The 18,066-nt window shown below is 37.1% G+C and overlaps 1 protein-coding gene and 1 pseudogene across 10 annotated transcripts in view; one reads left to right on the forward strand and one right to left on the reverse strand.

Moving 5' to 3' along the window:
• ATRX (ATRX chromatin remodeler) overlaps positions 1-18,066 on the forward strand; it is a 281,986-nt gene that overhangs the window by 32,056 nt on the left and 231,864 nt on the right. The gene's annotated exons all lie outside the window — the stretch shown is intronic.
• LOC122689372 lies at positions 10,531-12,555 on the reverse strand (annotated as a pseudogene).

Genomic DNA, 18,066 nt, shown 5'->3' on the forward strand with positions numbered 1-18,066 from the left:
ACTCTGAAGGAACTTATATAAAAATTAGGTGGAAAATAATTACACATACTAGAGATTTAAAAGTATTAGGAATTCACAGTTATAAGCATGTTTCCCCTTTCTTCCATAGATTATTCCTGGGAATTTAACAGCCTTTTTTTTGCCATTAGAGTTTGAATTCCTTAAGGTCATGTCTTATGTATTTATTTTTTATTGCAGTACTAAGTACTCAGAATAAATATATTCAGCATTTGGTAAATATTATAAAATGAAATAAGTGAATCTTATTCCTCATGAGTAAAAAGTGAAGTCTGACTTGATTTATGTTTAAAACTCTTTATGTCAGTTTGGGAAGAGTTTAAATGGAAGTTTTTTAGGCAAGAAGTATTTCTGAAGCTAACCTGAATTATCTTTGTACTTTTAATATATCTTGTTTTTGGACTCAAAAGAATGTCTTCTATTTTACTAGTGCCTTGTTTGTTGTAGTGCATTTTGGATACTGGTTTTCAGAAAAATAAAATTTGTTTCATAAGATAATTATTCTATGGTGTCAGTGATAGATATGACCTGTCATCTCATATACTTAATTTTTATATCCTTAGATTGCTGGGAGGCCTGAATGGTTTCTTGAGATGATATAAAAGAGATACATGTGTTATTTCCTGTTTCAGTATTTTTTGTACGCCTCCCTTTTTTTGGCAAAGTAACATTATATGTGCTACTGTGGGCAAGAATCCCTTAGAAGGAATGGAGTAGCCATCATAGTCAACAAAAGAGTCCAAAATGCAGTACTTGGATGCAATCTCAAAAACGACAGAATGATTTCTGTTCGTTTCCAAGGCAAACCATTCAATATCACAGTAATCCAAGTCTATGCCCCCAACCAGTAATACTGAAGAAGTTGAAGATGAATGGTTCTGTGAAGACCTACAAGACCTTCTAGAACTGACACCCAAAAAAGATGTCCTTTTCATTATAGGGGACTCGAATACAAAAGTAGGAAGTCAAGAAATACCTGGAATAACAGGCAAATTTGGCCTTGGAGTACAGAATGAAGGGCAATGGCTAATAGAGTTTTGCCAAGAGAACGTGCTGGTCATAGCAAACACCCTCTTCCAAAAACACAACACAAGACTACACATCACCAGATGGTCAATACCAAAATCAGATTCATTATATTCTTTGCGGCCAAAGATGGAGAAACTCTATACAGTCAACAAAAACAAGACCAGGAGCTGACTGTGGCTCAGATCATGAACTCCTTCTTGCCAAATTCAAGATTTAAATTGAAGAAAGTAGTGAAAACCACTAGACCATTCAGGTATGAACTAAATCAGATCCCTTAGAATTATACAGTGGAAGTGAGAAATAGATTCAGGGGATTAGATCTGATAGACAGAGTGCCAGAAGAACTGTGGATGGAGGTTTGTGACATTGTACAGGAGGCAGTGATCAAGACCATCCCCAAGAAAAAGAAATATAGAAAGGCAAAATGGTTGTCTGAGGAGGCCTTACAAATAGCTGTGAAAAGAAGAGAAGGAAAAGGCAAAGGAGAAAAGGAAAGATATACCCATTTGAATGCAGAGTTCCAAAGAATAGCAAGGAGAGATAAGAAAGCCTTCCTCAGTGATCAATGCAAAGAAATAGAGGAAAACAATAGATTGGGAAAGACTAGAGATCTCTTCAAGAAAATAAGAGATACCAAGGGAACATTTCATGCAAAGATGGGCTCAAAAAAGGACAGAAATGGTATGGACCTAACAGAAGCAGAAGATATTAAGAAATGGCAAGAATACACAGAAGAACTATACAAAAAAGATCTTCACAACCCAGATAATCACGACAGTGAGATCAACCTAGAGGCAGACATCCTGGAATGTGAAGTCAAGTGGGCCTTAGGAAGCATCACTACGAACAAAGCTAGTAGAGATGATAGAATTCCAGTTGAGCTATTTCAAATCCTAAAAGATGATGCTGTGAAAATGCTGTGCTCAGTATGCAAGCAAATTTTGAAAACTCAGCAGTGGCCACAGGACTGGAAAAGGTCAGTTTCCATTCCAATCCCAAAGAAAGGCAATGCTAAAGAATGCTCAAACTACCACACAACTGCACTCATCTCACATGCTATCAAAGTAATGCTCAAAATTCTCCAAGCCAGTCTTCAACAGTATGTGGACTGTGAACTTCCTGATGTTCAAGCTGGATTTAGAAAAGGCAGAAGAACCAGAGATCAGATTGCCAACATCCGTTGGATCATTGAAAAAGTGAGAGAGTTCCAGAAAAACATGTACTTCTGCTTTATTGAGTACTCCAAAACCTTTGATTGTGTGGACCACAACAAACTGTGGAAAATTCTGAAAGAGATGGGAATACCAGACCACCTGACCTGCCTCTTGAGAAATCTTTATGCAGGCCAGAATTCAATAGTTAGAACTGGACATGGAACAACAGATCGGTTCCAGGTAGGGAAAGGACTGGTTCCAGATAGGGAAAGGAGTATGTCAAGGCTGTCTATTGTCACCCTGCTTATTTAACTTATATGCAGAGTACATCATGAGAAACACTGGGCTGGAGGAAGCACAAGCTGGAATCAAGATTGCCGGGAGAAATACCAGTAAGCTCAGATATGCAGATGACACCTTTATGGCAGAAAGCGAAGAAGAATTAAAGAACCTCTTGATGAAAGTGAAAGAAGAGAGTGAAAAAGTTGAAAGCTCAACATTCAAAAAACTAAGATCATGGCATCTGGTTCTATCACGTCATGGCAAATAGAAACAGTGGAAACATGGGAAACAGTGACAGACTTTATTTTTGGGGGCTCCAGAATCACTGCAGCGATGAAATTAAGAGACACTTGCTCCTTGGAAGAAAAGCTGTGACCAACCTAGACAGCATGTTAAAAAGCAGAGACTGTTAGTTTCTTAGCAAAAGTCTGCCTAGTCAGGGCTATGGTTTTTCCAGTAGTCATGTGTAGATGTGAGAGTTGGACTATAAAGAAAGCTGAGCGCCAAAGAATTGATGCTTTTGAACTGTGGTGTTGGAGAGGACTCTTGAGAGTCCCTTGGACTGCAAGGAGATCCAACCAGTCCATCCTAAAGGAAATCAGTCCTGAATATTCATCAGAAGGACTGATGCTGAAGCTGAATCTCTAATACGTTGGCCACCTGTTGCAAAGAACTGACTCATTTGAAAAGACCCTGATGCTGGAAAAGATTGAAGGCGGGAGGAGCAGGTGACAACAGAGGATGAGATGGTTGGATGGCATCACCGAGTCTATGGACATGAGTTTGAGTGAGCTCTGGAGTTGGTGATGGACAGAGAAGCCTGGTGTGCTCTAGTCTATGGGGTCGCAGAGTCAGACATGACTGAGCAACTGAACTGAATAAGAGTGTGTTGTATTCCCAGACGTTCTTCAAGGATAAGATATTAATATTTCCAAAGCTTCAGGAGAAGCATGTGGCCTTAAAAAATTGATCTTTTAGAGGATACCTAGAGGAATGTCTGAAGAATTAAGGGGGAAGATAGCATTTAATTCCCTTATTTGTGGCACAAGATCTTTACCAGACTGTTTGATACATTGATCCTTCATATGTCCCACTATAAAATTACTATTAAAAATTAATCTTGAAAGAATAATAAAATAATAAGATTCAGGTAGGATTCAAGACCAAAAATGTCTTATCATAGAGAATAGAGATTGTAAAACCATATTGTAAAACCTTGTGCTCTGTGTGTACATAAAGTATGGACACTTGGTTTTTTTTCTTAATACTAAATGTGGAATTTTTCATAAAGCAGAGCTTCACGAAAGGCTTGATATTCTAGTGTGAGATCCTGGGTAGAGGAAACTTGTGCTTTTTCTACCTCATTTTTAATATAGTCAATCCTTGTTCACTGCTACTTGGCCTCAAAAGCACCAAAGTAATTATCTAGTTTGACAGGTATAGTTTAAAAAAGGTATAGTTGAGAGATTTATTTTAATTTCTGTTTCCATCCCATAGTTTTATAATCTGTGCTGAACCAAAAAATTCAAGCATTAATGGATTGATTACTTTCTAATCACTGCTTTTAAAGCTAAAGAAATAGAATTAATATCCTCAGATCATGTTAAAACTTCTAGTGAGTCAGTTTTTTTCCTAGTTTTTGTTCAGGGTAAAAATTATATGAAAGGTCTAAATTCTAGTGTAATTGCTGTTAGAAGATCTCTAAACAACTCAGTCAATGTCCAAGTCACTTTTTAAAAAATAACAAATTTATTGATATAAATCACATACCACAGTCCATTCATTTAAATAGTACAGTTTGGTGGTTTTAGTGTACTGTCAGATCTGTATAGCCTTCACTACAATATTCATCACTTTAACAGAAATCCTCTACCAATTAGTAGTTTACTCTTCATTTTCCCTTATATCCCTACCCCAGTTCCTGTCAACCACTGTTTTACTTTCTATCACTATGGATTTGTGTATTTTGAACATTTCCTATGAAAAGAACCATACAGGATGTGATCTTTCATGACTGAACACATTAATTTAACATATTTTCAAGGTATATCCATATTGTAGCATGACTCAGAACTTTATTCATTAATATTGCTGAAAAATATTCATTTATTTAATGGATATTTGGTTTCTATTTTTTGGTTATTATGAATCATGCTGCTGTGAACAAATGCATATAAATTTTTGTATGTTTGACTTTCTGAGGAGCTGTCAAAACTTTTTCAGTTTTGTATTATTTCACAAATAGTCTAGTGCTTATCTGTTTTATATTTACATCAGCAGTGTGTGAGGGTTCCAATGCTCCACATCCTCACTAATAACCTCCTAATATCTTTTAAATCTTTTAAATGATACCCATTCTTGTGGGTGTGAAGTAGTATCTTGTGTTTATTTTTACTGTGGTAAAGTATACATATTATGATATTTATCATTTTTTTTTGATATTTATCATTTTAACCATTTGTAAATTTGCAATTCAGTGGCATTAAATACATTGACAATATGTAACAGTCACTACCATCTACCCAGAACTCCATCATTCCCCCAAAAAAGCTCTGTACCCATCTTGATACTGTCATTAGTAAATGGTGCTGTGTCCATTGAATATCTCCATGTGAAAGAAAGAAGGTTGAACTGTTACCTTACACCATGTACAACTAAAAATGAAACAAATACCTAAATTTCAGAGCTAAAACTGTAAAACTCTTAGAAAACGTAAGGGCCTTGAATTTGTCTATTCCATTCCATTCAATCGCTCAGTTGTGTCTGACTCTTTGCGACCCCATGAACCGCAGCATGCCAGGCCTCCCTGTCCATCACAAACTCCTGGAGTCTACGCAAACCCATGTCCATGAGTCGGTGATGCCATCCAACCATCTCATCCTCTGTCGTCCCCTTCTCCTCCTGCCCCCAATCCCTCCCAGCATCAGGGTCTTTTCTAATGAATCAGCTCTTCGCATCAGGTGGCCAAAGTATTGGAATTTCAGCTTCGACATCAGTCCTTCCAATGAACACCCGGGACTGATATGCTTTAGGATGGACTGGTTGGATCTCCTTGCAGTCCAAGAGATTCTCAAGAGTCTTCTCCAACACCACAGTTCAAAAGCATCAACTCTTCGGCTCTCAGTTTTCTTTATAGTCCAACTCTCACATCCATACATGACTCCTGTAAAAACCATAGCCTTGACTAGACGGACCTTGTGGACAAAGTAATGTCTCTGCTTTTTAATATGCTGTCTAGGTTGGTCATAACTTTCCTTCCAAGGAGTAAGCGTCTTTTAATTTCCTTGCTGCAGTCACCATCTGCAGTGATTTTAGAGACCCCCAAAATAAAGTCAGCCACCATTTCCACTGTTTCCCCATCTATTTGCCATGAAGTGTTGGAACCAGATGCCATGATCTTAGTTCTCTGAATGTTGAACTTTAAGCCAACTTTTTCACTCTCCTCTCTTTCACTTTCATCAAGAGGTTCTTTAGTTCTTATTCACTTTCTGCTACAAGGGTGGTGTCATCTGCATATCTGAGGTTATTGATATTTCTCCTGGCAATCTTGATTCCAGCTTGTGCTTCCTCCAGCCCAGTGTTTCTCATGATGTACTCTGCATATAAGTTAAATAAGCAGGGTGACATACACAGCCTTGACGTACTCCTATTTCTATTTGGAGCCAGTCTGTTTTAACTGTTTCTTCCTGACCTGAATACAGGTTTCTCAAGAGGCAGGTCAGGTGGTCTGGTATTCCCATCTCTTTCAGAATTTTCTACAGTTTATTGTGATCCACACAGTCAGAGGCTTTGGCATAGTCAATAAAGCAGAAGTACATGTTTTTCTGAAACTCCCTTGCTTTTTCGATGATCCAACGGATGTTGGCAATCTGATCTCTGATTCCTCTGCCTTTTCTAAATCCAGCTTGAACATCAGGAAGTTCACAGTCCACATACTGTTGAAGACTGGCTTGGAGAATTTTGAGCATTACTTTGATAGCATGTGAGATGAGTGCAGTTGTGTGGTAGTTTGAGCATTCTTTAGCATTGCCTTTCTTTGGGATTGGAATGGAAACTGACCTTTTCCAGTCCTGTGGCCACTGCTGAGTTTTCAAAATTTGATGGCATATTGAGCGCAGTATTTTCACAGCATCATCTTTTAGGATTTGAAATAGCTCAACTGCAATTCCATCACCTCCACTAGCTTTGTTCATAGTGATGCTTCCTAAGGCCCACTTGACTTCACATTCCAGGATGTCTGGCTCTAGGTGAGTGTGAGTGATCACACCATCATGATTATCTGGTTGTGAAGATCTTTTTTGTATAGTTCTTCTGTGTATTCTTGCCACCTCTTCTTAATATCTTCTGCTTCTGTTAGGTCCATACCATTTCTGTCCTTTTTTGAGCCCATCTTTGCATGAAATGTTCCCTTGGTATCTCTTATTTTCTTGAAGAGATCTCTAGTCTTTCCCAATCTATTGTTTTCCTCTATTTCTTTGCATTGATCACTGAGGAAGTTTACATTTCAGTTTACATTAAAGTTTACATTTCAATAGTGTTATGTACATTTTTGCCATTTTTAGATTGTTGTGCAGCCAATCTCCAGACCTTTTTCATCTTGCAAAACTAAACCTCTGTACCCTATAAAGAATAACTGCGTATTTCCCTTGGCTTTCCTTTATTTATAGTCAGTGTCTTTAAAGTGGTGTCTTTAAGTATATATAAAGACAACATATATATTGGTCTTGGTTTAGTCAATTCTGACATCTGACTATATCCACCTCATGTTCTTGACATTCTCTGACTCTTGGTTTGTGAATTTAGATCATTCACATTTAAAGTGAATTTTGATGTAGTTGGTTTAATACCTGCCATGTTTGTAACTTTGTTCATTGTGCTTGTTTTCTTTTTTATCTTTTTTGGCCTTTGGTTTTAATTGAATATTTATATGATTTCATTTTCTTTCCTCTTATAAATTATACTTCTTTCAACATTTTTATTGATTGCCTTATAGTTTGCAATATACATTTATAACTAGTCTAAGTTCATTTTTAAATAACACTATACCACTTCACAAGAAGGGCATGGCAACCCATTCCAGTATTTTTGTGTGGAGAATCTAATGGACAGAGGACCCTGGCGGGCTACAGTTCATAGGGTCACAAAGAGTTGGATATGACTAAAGTGACTTAGCACACACGCATACCCCTTCACAAGTAGTGTAGATACCTTATAATAGTATTCCCAATTCCTCTTCTTATCCATAAGCTATAATCACCCAATGTATTTTTTGCTATTACTAGTTTGGACAGTTGACTATTAAGTCAGTTAAGGATAAGAAACATGAAAGATGTTATTTTACCTTCACTTATTTCTTCTCTAATACTTTTCCTTTCTTTATGTAGGTGTGTACTTCTGACCTGTATAATTTTCTTTCTCTCTGGAGAACTTCTTTCAACATTTCTTGCAGGGAAAAGCTACTGTCAACAAATGATTTTGGTTTTTGTTTGAGAAAGTCTATTTTTCTTTTACTTTTGAAGAATCATTTTACTGGATACACTATCGTAGCTTGGTGAGGTATTTCATTCTGCTTTCTTCCTGCTTGTATGGTTTCGGACAACACGTAAGATCGAATACTTATCCGTGATCCTCTATAGGTAATTTTTTTTTGTTGGCTTTTTAAAAGATTTTTCTCTTTGGCTCTGTTTTTCTGCTGTTTGCATATGAGAAAACTAGATGTAGATATTTAGTATTTACACTGCTTGATATCCTTCTTCTCTGGTATCTGTCATTAATTTTGGAAGCTTTTCCACCATTCTTTTATTTCAAACATTTCTTCTGCTATTTTCATTCTTGTCCTCTGTATTTCAATTACATTTATGTTACACCTTCTGTAATTGTCCTACAGTTATTAGTTTTTCTGTTCCCTTTAGTTATTTTTTCTCTTTGCATTTCAGTTCAAAAGGTTTATATTGACATATTATCCTCACTGATTGTCTCTTCAGTCTCATTGATTCTTTCATTGGCTATGTCCATTAAAGGCATTCTTTCTTTTATAGTGTGTTGGATTTGTAGCATTTTATTTATTTGAGTTTTCATCTGTGCTTACATTACACATCTATTCTTGCAAGCTGCTCACTTTATCCCTTAAGAATCCTTATTGTATTAGTTATAGTTATTTAAAATTTACCTATCTGATAATTTCAAAACTCTGTGTCTTCTCTGAGTCTGGTTCTAATGCTCTCTTTGTGACTTTAGATTGTGTTTTTTCTTGCCTTTTAGTAGAACTTGTAATTTTTTGAAAGCTGTGTGTAATAAGAAATGAGGCAGTCAGGCTTTTAGTGTGAACTTTTATGTTAACATGGCAAGGAATGGGGCTGTGTTTAAAGTTTTCTGTAGCTGTTTGTGCCAGAGCCTTTAATTTCTTCTAGTTTCCTTGTTTCAGGTTTTTTTTTCTTCCCTTTTGTCTTTGGGTATTCTTAAGAATTCTTTTTAAAACAGAATTTGTATCTTATAGCTTTCCCATTTGTAATTCTAGTTTATTGTATTGAATCCCAGGAATTGGAGAGGGAAAGTGATATTATGAATCACGTTTTTTTTTTTTTTTAAAGTAGGCCCTTGTCCCTGGGCTGTGATCTTCAGAAATGTTTCTTAGCCTTTCCCCTCCCTACTTAGGTGAGGTAGGAAAGCTGGAGGAGGCTGAGGTTGTCTAATTGCTCTTCCTCCAGGTAGAGAACGCTATGGTGTAGTAGTTTACCTTGAGAGCATGACTTTGTTAAAATGAGAATGTTCTGGGTGTATTTTAATATGGTTACTTTCCCCTCCTCCTACTTGAGGTGCAGTAGGATTTTTTCCCCCTCAGATCTTTCTCATGAAAACCTGAAAACCTTTTGGGACTCCTGTAGGTAAAACCCAGGAAAGTATGCCTCCCATTCCAACTGGGAACCCAGGATTTTTTTTTTTTTTTTCAACTCTCAGGCTAATCCTTTTTGTCCTCCGGTAATTCATCAGTTACTCTTGAAGTTTTCTCACTTCAGATAAAATGTGATTTTCTGTATCTGCCTGTTTTCCATTTTTTTTTCTTTCTTGGTGATTTGTTCTGTGTCCTTGGGCTTCCCTGGTGGCTCAGCAGTAAAGAATCTGCCTGCCAATGCATGAGACACAGATTCAATCCTCGGGTGGGGAAGATCTCCTGGGAAAGGAAATGGCAACCCACTCCAGTATTCTTGCTGGAAAATTCCATGAACAGAGAAGCCTGGCGGGGTACAGTCCATGTGGTTGCAAAAGAGACACAGTAACTAAACAACAGCAACCTGTGACCTCAGTTCTCTAATGGATCTAAGAAAACTTACTGATTTTCAATTTATCTTTTTTCTTGTTGTGAGTATAGTAGTGAGACTTCTAAGCTGCTTACTTTTTGTAGCTCACTGGTTCTTTTCTGTTTGTTTTTGGCTTTTTAAAATAAATGAACCCATGTGAAATAATGTAACTTGCTTTTCCGGATGCTCTCCTTTGTTTGGAATGCTTGTGTAACATCTTTCAGGGCTTGGTCTTTGTGAGAATCAGGTTCCAATTTCAGTTGGAAGTTTTAGAAATTGAGTTTGAAATGATTTGTTTTTCTTACTGTTAGCACCTTATTTTAATTGCTGCTGCATCCAAATAAGGATAGTATGGTAAGCTCAGTGAATTAATCATGCATAGTAAAACTAGAGAACTTAGGTAATTTAATGTATTCATAGTATTTTTATTAAAAATTAAATGAAAAATTAATGAATATATGCAAAATAATAAAGCAATGAACGAAGATGAAAAATTTAGGGAAAGTATGCTATAGTAATTGAAGGTATCAATACTTTTGTAGACATCTTAGTTTATCCTTAGTCCTTTGAAATATTCTGAGTTTTGAGAATTATCTATTAGCATAACTACTTTTCCTATTCATTAAGTTAATTAGTCACTATGCCTTCACTTCTCTTAAGGAATGCAGTATAGGGTGGGCTTTGATTAGAGATAGAATTCCTGATTTTCCATTACAAGTGCAAATTATTTAACTCCCTTACTGCATTTATCAAATAAGTGTCTTTTTTTTTGGTATCCAACAGACTTTTTTACAAATGTTAAAAGCAATGACCTGGAGAGAGTCCTGTCTGTGGAATCCCCAGTTAACAGGATGATTATCCTTTGGGGCCATAGGCATGGTTTCTTTGGTTTGTTTTGCTTTCTGGGGTTTGAGGATGGTGTAGTTTGCATGCACTGACAGGAGGAGACATACAACTTTGAAGATCTGGAAGCATCAAGGAATGGTCTGTAGGCCAAGTTGATCCATTCTTTTCTATTGGATGAATATTTTGGCTCCTAGTTTGTTACTCTCATTGTGTCCAAATCCACTAACATTTACTGATGTCAGTATGTCTGGATGGCTCCTCTAGGTTCTGGTCATTCATATCAGTAGGAACAATATGTAGGCCAGTGTTCCCTCTGCAGAAGGTTTTGGTAACTGGCCTCTGAACTCTGATGGAATGAACTGAAGCTGCCAATTATTGGGCAGAAGGAAGCTGTTGGGAAATCTATACCATTTTTTTTCTATACAGACATTAATAGTTGGCCTTCTGGGACACTGTGGATGGTTGGGTCTGTGGCAGTTCAGTAAAATTCTGGATACAAATCAAGGGGCCCAGGATACCCTCTGAACAGTGCCACAGAGCAGGAAGAAGGTAAGAGTCTAAACAGGAAGAGTGTTCATAACACCAGCCAATTTGATGTCAAACAGTATCATGCTCCAGGTGGTATTGCTGAACCACGAAGTGGTAACATTTCAGAAGTGCAGAAAATGCCACAGCACCACAGGGACATGTAAATGGATATACAAGGAAAAGAACTCTCTCTTCTTTATGAGGCTGGATGGAGAAAATTATAAATGAAATATACATTGGAACCAAGTCTTAAGTTGCATAGTCGTGTCTGACATTGCGACCCCATGGACTGTAGCCCATGGTTCCTCTGTCCATGGGATTTTTCAGGCAAGAATACTAGAGGGTTGCCATGTCTTTCTCCAGGGGATCTTCCCAACCCAGGGATCGAACCCATGTCATCTGTGTCTCCTGCATTATAGGCGGATCCTTTACCATCTGAGCCACCACATAAGGCAGTGTCGGTGGTCTAAATTCTGATCATGAAATCTCTGCAGTAGGTATTCTATAAAAAAAGTCAGTGAGCAAAGACTACACTGAATTCAGGAATTCATTAATTAAATAAAAATACCAGGATTCTGTACCATAAAGATCAGGTCCATGAAGAGTAAAGACGTTATACAAAACAATGTTGAGTGGTGCAGTCACCAACTTTCTGTAATAGTAGCTGTCAGTGACTACCACAGTCACCAGAAAGAGCATTAGGGCAACCAGCAACCAATGAAAGAAACTCTTCCAACCTGTTTCATGACCAGCAAATCAGAGGCAGTAGGTAAACCAAGAGCTACACTGAATGGCCAGCCTAAGATAGCCCCAGCTGCGAATCCAATTATATTAATGGGAGTTTGTCCATATTCCCAGCCAGTCATAACTATCAAGGTAGTGTACAAACAGAAACTTCTAGGAAGGAATGAATGCTGATAATGAGCAAAAGATGTCAGTGCTGAGCACCAAGAAGGCTAACATTTGATGCACATGCAGCCTAAACTTCTTACACACAGCCTTGTAAAAGTAAAGTGAAAGTGAAGTCGCTCAGTCGTGTCCGACTCTTTGTGACCCCATGGACTGTAGCCTACCAGGTTCCTCCGTCCATGGGATTTTCCAGGCAAGAGTACTGGAGTGGGTTGCCATTTCCTTCTCCAATAAGAATCTTAAAGATAAGCTGGGGAATATTCCCAAGCCTGAAGCCCCTTCCCATAGATGAGGTAGTGTGTTGGTTCCCAGTATCTGAGTGTTTCATCACAGTCAGAGATGTTGCTCTGGAGAGCAGCATATAACCTTGTTGAGTGCAGATACTTGAAAGCAGTAGATCCTTCTGGTACCCAGACTTGTCCTGTTTTATTCCCATATGACCTGCACTCTAGGGTTTCTTCACTAACAAAATGAGACCTGAGCTGGGGCATCTGTTTAAGTCTGTTGAAGATCCAATATCCACCCACCCTGGTAGTGGAGAAGGAGCAGAGTGAAGAGGCTGTGGGCCCTCCTGGCTGGAAGACTGGATCAGGCACAGCCCCTCACTGTACAGGCATAAGCACCTTTCTGAGCCTTGGTTCCCTGTAATAAAGTTTTCCTGAAGTTTAAATGAGGCCAGTGTGTATAAAATGGATGTTAAAATTTGTCATGGTTATGTAAGGAAACCCGAGACAGTGTGGGCTAAGAAAAATTCCACCATTTACCCTAACGTTTGATTTTCCAGTGATTGGTATTCATTGGCATAGTAGCAACCTGTTTGGACCTTTATCACATTTGAGAGTAAAATCAAGGCATACAAAGTTTATAGAAAATTAGGCTTTATTTTATATGTTTACATAGTTAATACTTGCCAGCTGTTGAAAGGACTTCTTATAATTTTACTTGAATAAGGCCATAAGTTAGAAGACATACTTGAATGAATGGTAAACTTGTAGTAAATGAAGTGTGGAAAATCTGTTGGATTAGTGAAAAGTCAATTGTGAATTACTGTTTAATTTAATTTAAAACCTATATCTCCATGCACTTAGGAGTAATGCAATGAATTTATCATATCACAAAAATGTAGAAGAAAAAGTATCACAATCTTATCATACAGGTAACATTAATTTTTTTAGTGTACTTTTTGCAATATTTTTATTTATTTTGAAACATAGTTGTGATTATACTTCATGTTCAGTTTTTTTTTTTTGTTTAACATTGTAGCATGAAGTATTTTTTATATTGTAATTGAACTTTTTGGAATTTTAATGGCTGGTATGATATTGTATGACTTAGGCATGACTGTTCAGCCATTATTATACATTTAAGTATTCATAGTTTTTTTGACTATTGTAAATAGCTCATAGATAAATGTCTTGTGATTAAAGTTATTTCTTTAGAATTATTTTATTTGTGTAGATAAAAAGGCAGAATTATTCAAGAGAATATCAAAGACTTATTGCTAAGTTGTTTTCTAAATCCTTGTATTACCATTGGCTATATATGTTAGTGTATATTTCATAGCATATTATTCTACAATGAATAGCATTTTCCATTGAATATTTGATAAATTAAAAAGAGGTATTGCATTTAACACTTTTTAAAAATTTTCTTTATTTATATTAATTTTTGGCTGTGCTAGGTCCTTGTTGCTGCTAGGGCTTTTCTCTAGTTGTGGCCAGTGCTTGGGTTTCTCCTTGGCTTCTCTTGTTGTGGAGTATGGGCTCTAGAGCACAGGCTCAATAGTAGACGTAGCTGCTCTGGGGCATGTGGCATCCTCCCAGATCACGGATCCAACCTATGTCTCCTACATTGGCAGGTGGACTCTTCACCACTGAGCCACCAGGGAAGTCCCATTTAACACTTTTTATAGCATCTAGTAAGTTGTACTGCCATGTTTATTTCTTTGTGCATTTTGCTTACTTTTTAAAGGAAAATGTTAACAATTTTTTCAAATTTCTATAAGGGAAATGGAGCAAAGTACTATGTTTTGCATTGCTTTATTTATTTTTGTTAGCTATAAATACCTTTATCTCCTAATCAAAGGAATGTTCCTGTTTTTTTCTTATTGAAGTATAGTTGATTTATAGCTTCCCTGGTGACTCAGTGGTAAAGAATCCACTTGCCATTGCAGGAGATGTGGGTTCAATCCCTGGGTTGGGAAGGTCCCCTGGAGAAGGAAATGGCAATACACTCCAGTATTCTTGCCTGGGTAATTCCATGGACAGAGGAGCCTGGCTGGCTACAGTCCATGCAAAAGTTGGACACAGCGACTAAACAACAACAACATATTTGATTTATAATGTTGTGCCAGTCTCTGCTGTACAACAAAGTGACTCAGTTATACTCATATGTACATGTTTTTAAAAAAGTTAATTAATTTGGCTGCTTCAGGTCTTAGTTGCAGCAGGTAGGATCTTTGTTTCATCATGCAGGATCTTTCCTTGTGGCATGTGGACTTGGTTGTGGCACACAGACTCAGTGGTTGTAACCTGTGGGCTCCAGAGTGTGCAGGCTTCAGTAGTTGTGGCACGTGCGTTCTCTAGTAGTGGCTCATGGTCTCTGTAGCACGTGGGCTTAGTAGTTTTGGTTTGTGGGCTTAGTTGCTCCCTGGCATGTGGGATCTTAGTTCCCTGACCAGGGATTGAACCTGTGTCCCCTGCATTGAAGGTGAATTCTTACCACTGGACCACCAAGGAGTCCATATACATGCTTTCAAAATGTTCTTTTCCATTATGGTTTGTGTCAGGAGATTGGATACAGTTCTTTCTGCTAAACAGTAGAATCTTGTTTATCCATTTTAAATGTAATAGTTTGTATCTACCAACCCCAAGTTCCCAGTGCATCCTTCTCACTCCCCCTCCCCCCAGCCTTGGCAACCAGAAGTCTTATCTCTGTGCCTGTGAGTCTGTTTCTGTTTTATAGATAGGTTCATTTGTGCCATATTTTAGATTCCTTATATAAGTGATATGATAAGGTATTGTCTTTCTCTTTGTGAATTCACTTAGTATGATAATCTCTACTTGCATCCATGTTGCTGCAAAAGGCATTAGTTTGTTCTTTTTTATGGCTAAGTAGTATTCTGTTGTATATATGTACCATGTCTTCTTTATTCATTCATGTGTCAGTGGACCTTTAGGTTGTTTCTATGTTTTGACTATTGTAAATAGTGGTGCTATGAACATAGGGGTGCATGTATCTCTTTGAATTATAGTTTTGTCTGGGTATATGCCCAGGAGTGGGATTGCTGAATCATATGGTGATTTTAATTTTAATCTTCTGAGGGACTTCCATACTGTTTTCCATAGTGGCTGCACCAATTTACATTCCCACCAACAATGTAGAATGGTTCCCTTTTCTCCACACACTCTAGCATTTATTGTTTGTAGACATTTAATGATGGCCATTCTGACTGGTGTGAGGTGATACCTCATTTTAGTTTTGATTTGCATTTCTCTAATAATTAGTGATATTGAACATCTTTTCATGTGCTGTTTGACCATCTTTGGAGAATGGCTATTAAGGGTTTCTGCCCATTTTTTAATTGGATAGTTTTTTGTTGTTGAATTTTATGTGCTGTTTGTATATTTTGGAGGTTAAGCCCTTGTTGGTTGTATCAGTTGCAAATATTTCCTCCCATTCCATAGTTTTTTTTTTTTAATTTTTTAAAAATAGTTTCTTTTGCTGTGTAAAAGCTGGTAGGTTTGACTAGGTCCCATTTGTTGACTTATTTTTTCTATTGCCTTGGGAGACTTATATTTAAGTCTTTAGGCTATTTTGAATTTATGTTTGTGCATGGTGTGAGTGTGTTTTCTAAATTCATTGAAATACATGCAGCTATCTAACTTTCCTGGCAACACTTGCTGAAGAGATTTTTTTCCCCCCATTTTATATTCTTGAATCCTTTGTCAAAGATTAATTGACTATAAGTGTGTAGACTTCTGGGCTCTGTGTTCTGTTATTTTGATTTGTACGTCTGGTTTTGTACCAGTACACTGTTTTTTAAATTACTGTAGCTTTGTAGTATTGTCTGAAGTCTGGGAGAGTTATGCCTCCTGTTTTGTTTTCATTCCTTAGGATTGATTTGGTGGTTTTGGGTCCTTTTTGGTTCCATGTAAGTTTTTGGATTATGTGTTCTAGTTCTGTGGAAAATGTCATGGGTAATTTGATAGAGATCACATGTAGATTTCTTTGGCTAGTCTTGGCTATTTTAACAATATTAATTCTTCTAATCCAAAAGCATGGCATATCTTTCCATTTCATTTAATCCTCTTTAACTTTCTATATTAATGTTTTAGTTCTCAATGTGTAAATCTTTCACTTCGTTAAGTTTATTCCTAGATATTTTATTATTTTTTGTTGCAATTTTAAAGCAATTTTTTTTTTACATTCTATTTCTGACATTTCATTGTGTAAAGAAATGCAAACAATTTCTGGATGTTAATCTTGTATCCTACTACTTAGCTGAATTCATTTATTAGATCTAGTAGTTTTTGTGTGGAGTCGTTAGGGTTTTCTGTATATTCTATTGTATCATCTTCATATACTGACACTTTTACCTCTTCCCTTCCAAATTGGATACCTTTAATTTCTTGTCTGATTGCTGTGACTGAGACTTCCAATGCTATGTTGAATAGAAATGGGATCCTTGTCTTGTTCCAGATTTTAGCAGAAATGCATCTTGCTTTTCCCATTGCATATTGTATTGGCTGTGGGTTTGTCATAAATAGCTTTTATTATGTTGAGATATGTTCCCTATATACTCACTTTGCTAAGAGTTTTTTTCGTGAATGGATGTTGAATTTTGTCAAATGCTTTTTCTGCACTTATTGAGATGATCATGTCGTTTTTGACTCCAGATTTTTGTTAATGTGGTGTATTACATTGACTGATTTGCGTATGTTGAACCATCCTTGTGAACTTCAGATTAATCCCACATGGTCATGGTGTATGACCTTTTTTTTTTTTTTAACAGGTTGTTTATTTATATTTATTTTTGACTGCACTGGATGTTTATTGCTGTACTTGAGCTTTCTCTAGTTATGCTGAGTAGAGAAACTCTTCCTTGTGGTGTGCTGGCTTCTAATTGTGGTGGCTTCTCTTGTTGTAGAGCACAGTCTCTAGGGCATGTGGGCTCAGCAGTTGTGGCATGTGGGTTCAGTAGTTGTGGCACATAGGCTTAGTTGCTCCATGGCATGTGGAATCTTCCCAGACCAGGGATCAAGCCTGTGTCCCTTGCATTGACAGGCAGAGTATTAATCACTGAACCTCCAGGGAAGTCTCTGTATGAGTTTTTTATGTGTTGTTGGATTCAGTTTGCTAATATTTGTTGAGAATTTTTTTCATCTAGATTCATAAAAAATATTGGCCTATAATTTTCTTTTTTGGTGGTGTCTTTGGTTTTGGAATCAGTGTGATGGTGACTTCATAGAATTATTTTGGTATTATTTCCTCCCCTACAGTCTTTTTAGTAGAGTTTGAGAAGAATTGATATAAGTTTTTTGTTTATTTGGTAGAATTTGCCTGTAAAGCCGTCTGGTCCAGGACCTTTGTTTGTAGGGGATTTTTTTTTTTTTTTAAATAGCAGATTCTGTTTCACTTCTAGTTATCAGTCTGTTCAAATTATCTATTTCTTCCTGATTCAGTTTTGGTGGGCTGTATATTTCTAGAAAGTTGTCCATTTCTTCTGAGGTGTCAAATTAAATTTTTTTTCAGTTGCTTTTAATCTAAGTTTTTATTATATGTGGACTTCTTAACCCTTGTTTATTAATTTTTGGCTCTGCTGGTTCATTGTTGCTGCTTGGGCTTTCCTCTAGTTGTGGTGAGTGGTGGCTTCTCTTGTTGCCAAGTACAGGCTCTAGAGTGTGTGGGCTCAGTAGTTGCAGCTCCTGGGCTCTATAGCACAGGCTCAATTGTTGTGGCACGTGGGATTAGTTGCTCCGTCACATGTAGGATCTTCCCGG

Source organism: Cervus elaphus, chromosome X (assembly GCF_910594005.1).
Source record: "Cervus elaphus chromosome X, mCerEla1.1, whole genome shotgun sequence".
NCBI lineage: Eukaryota > Metazoa > Chordata > Mammalia > Artiodactyla > Cervidae > Cervus > Cervus elaphus.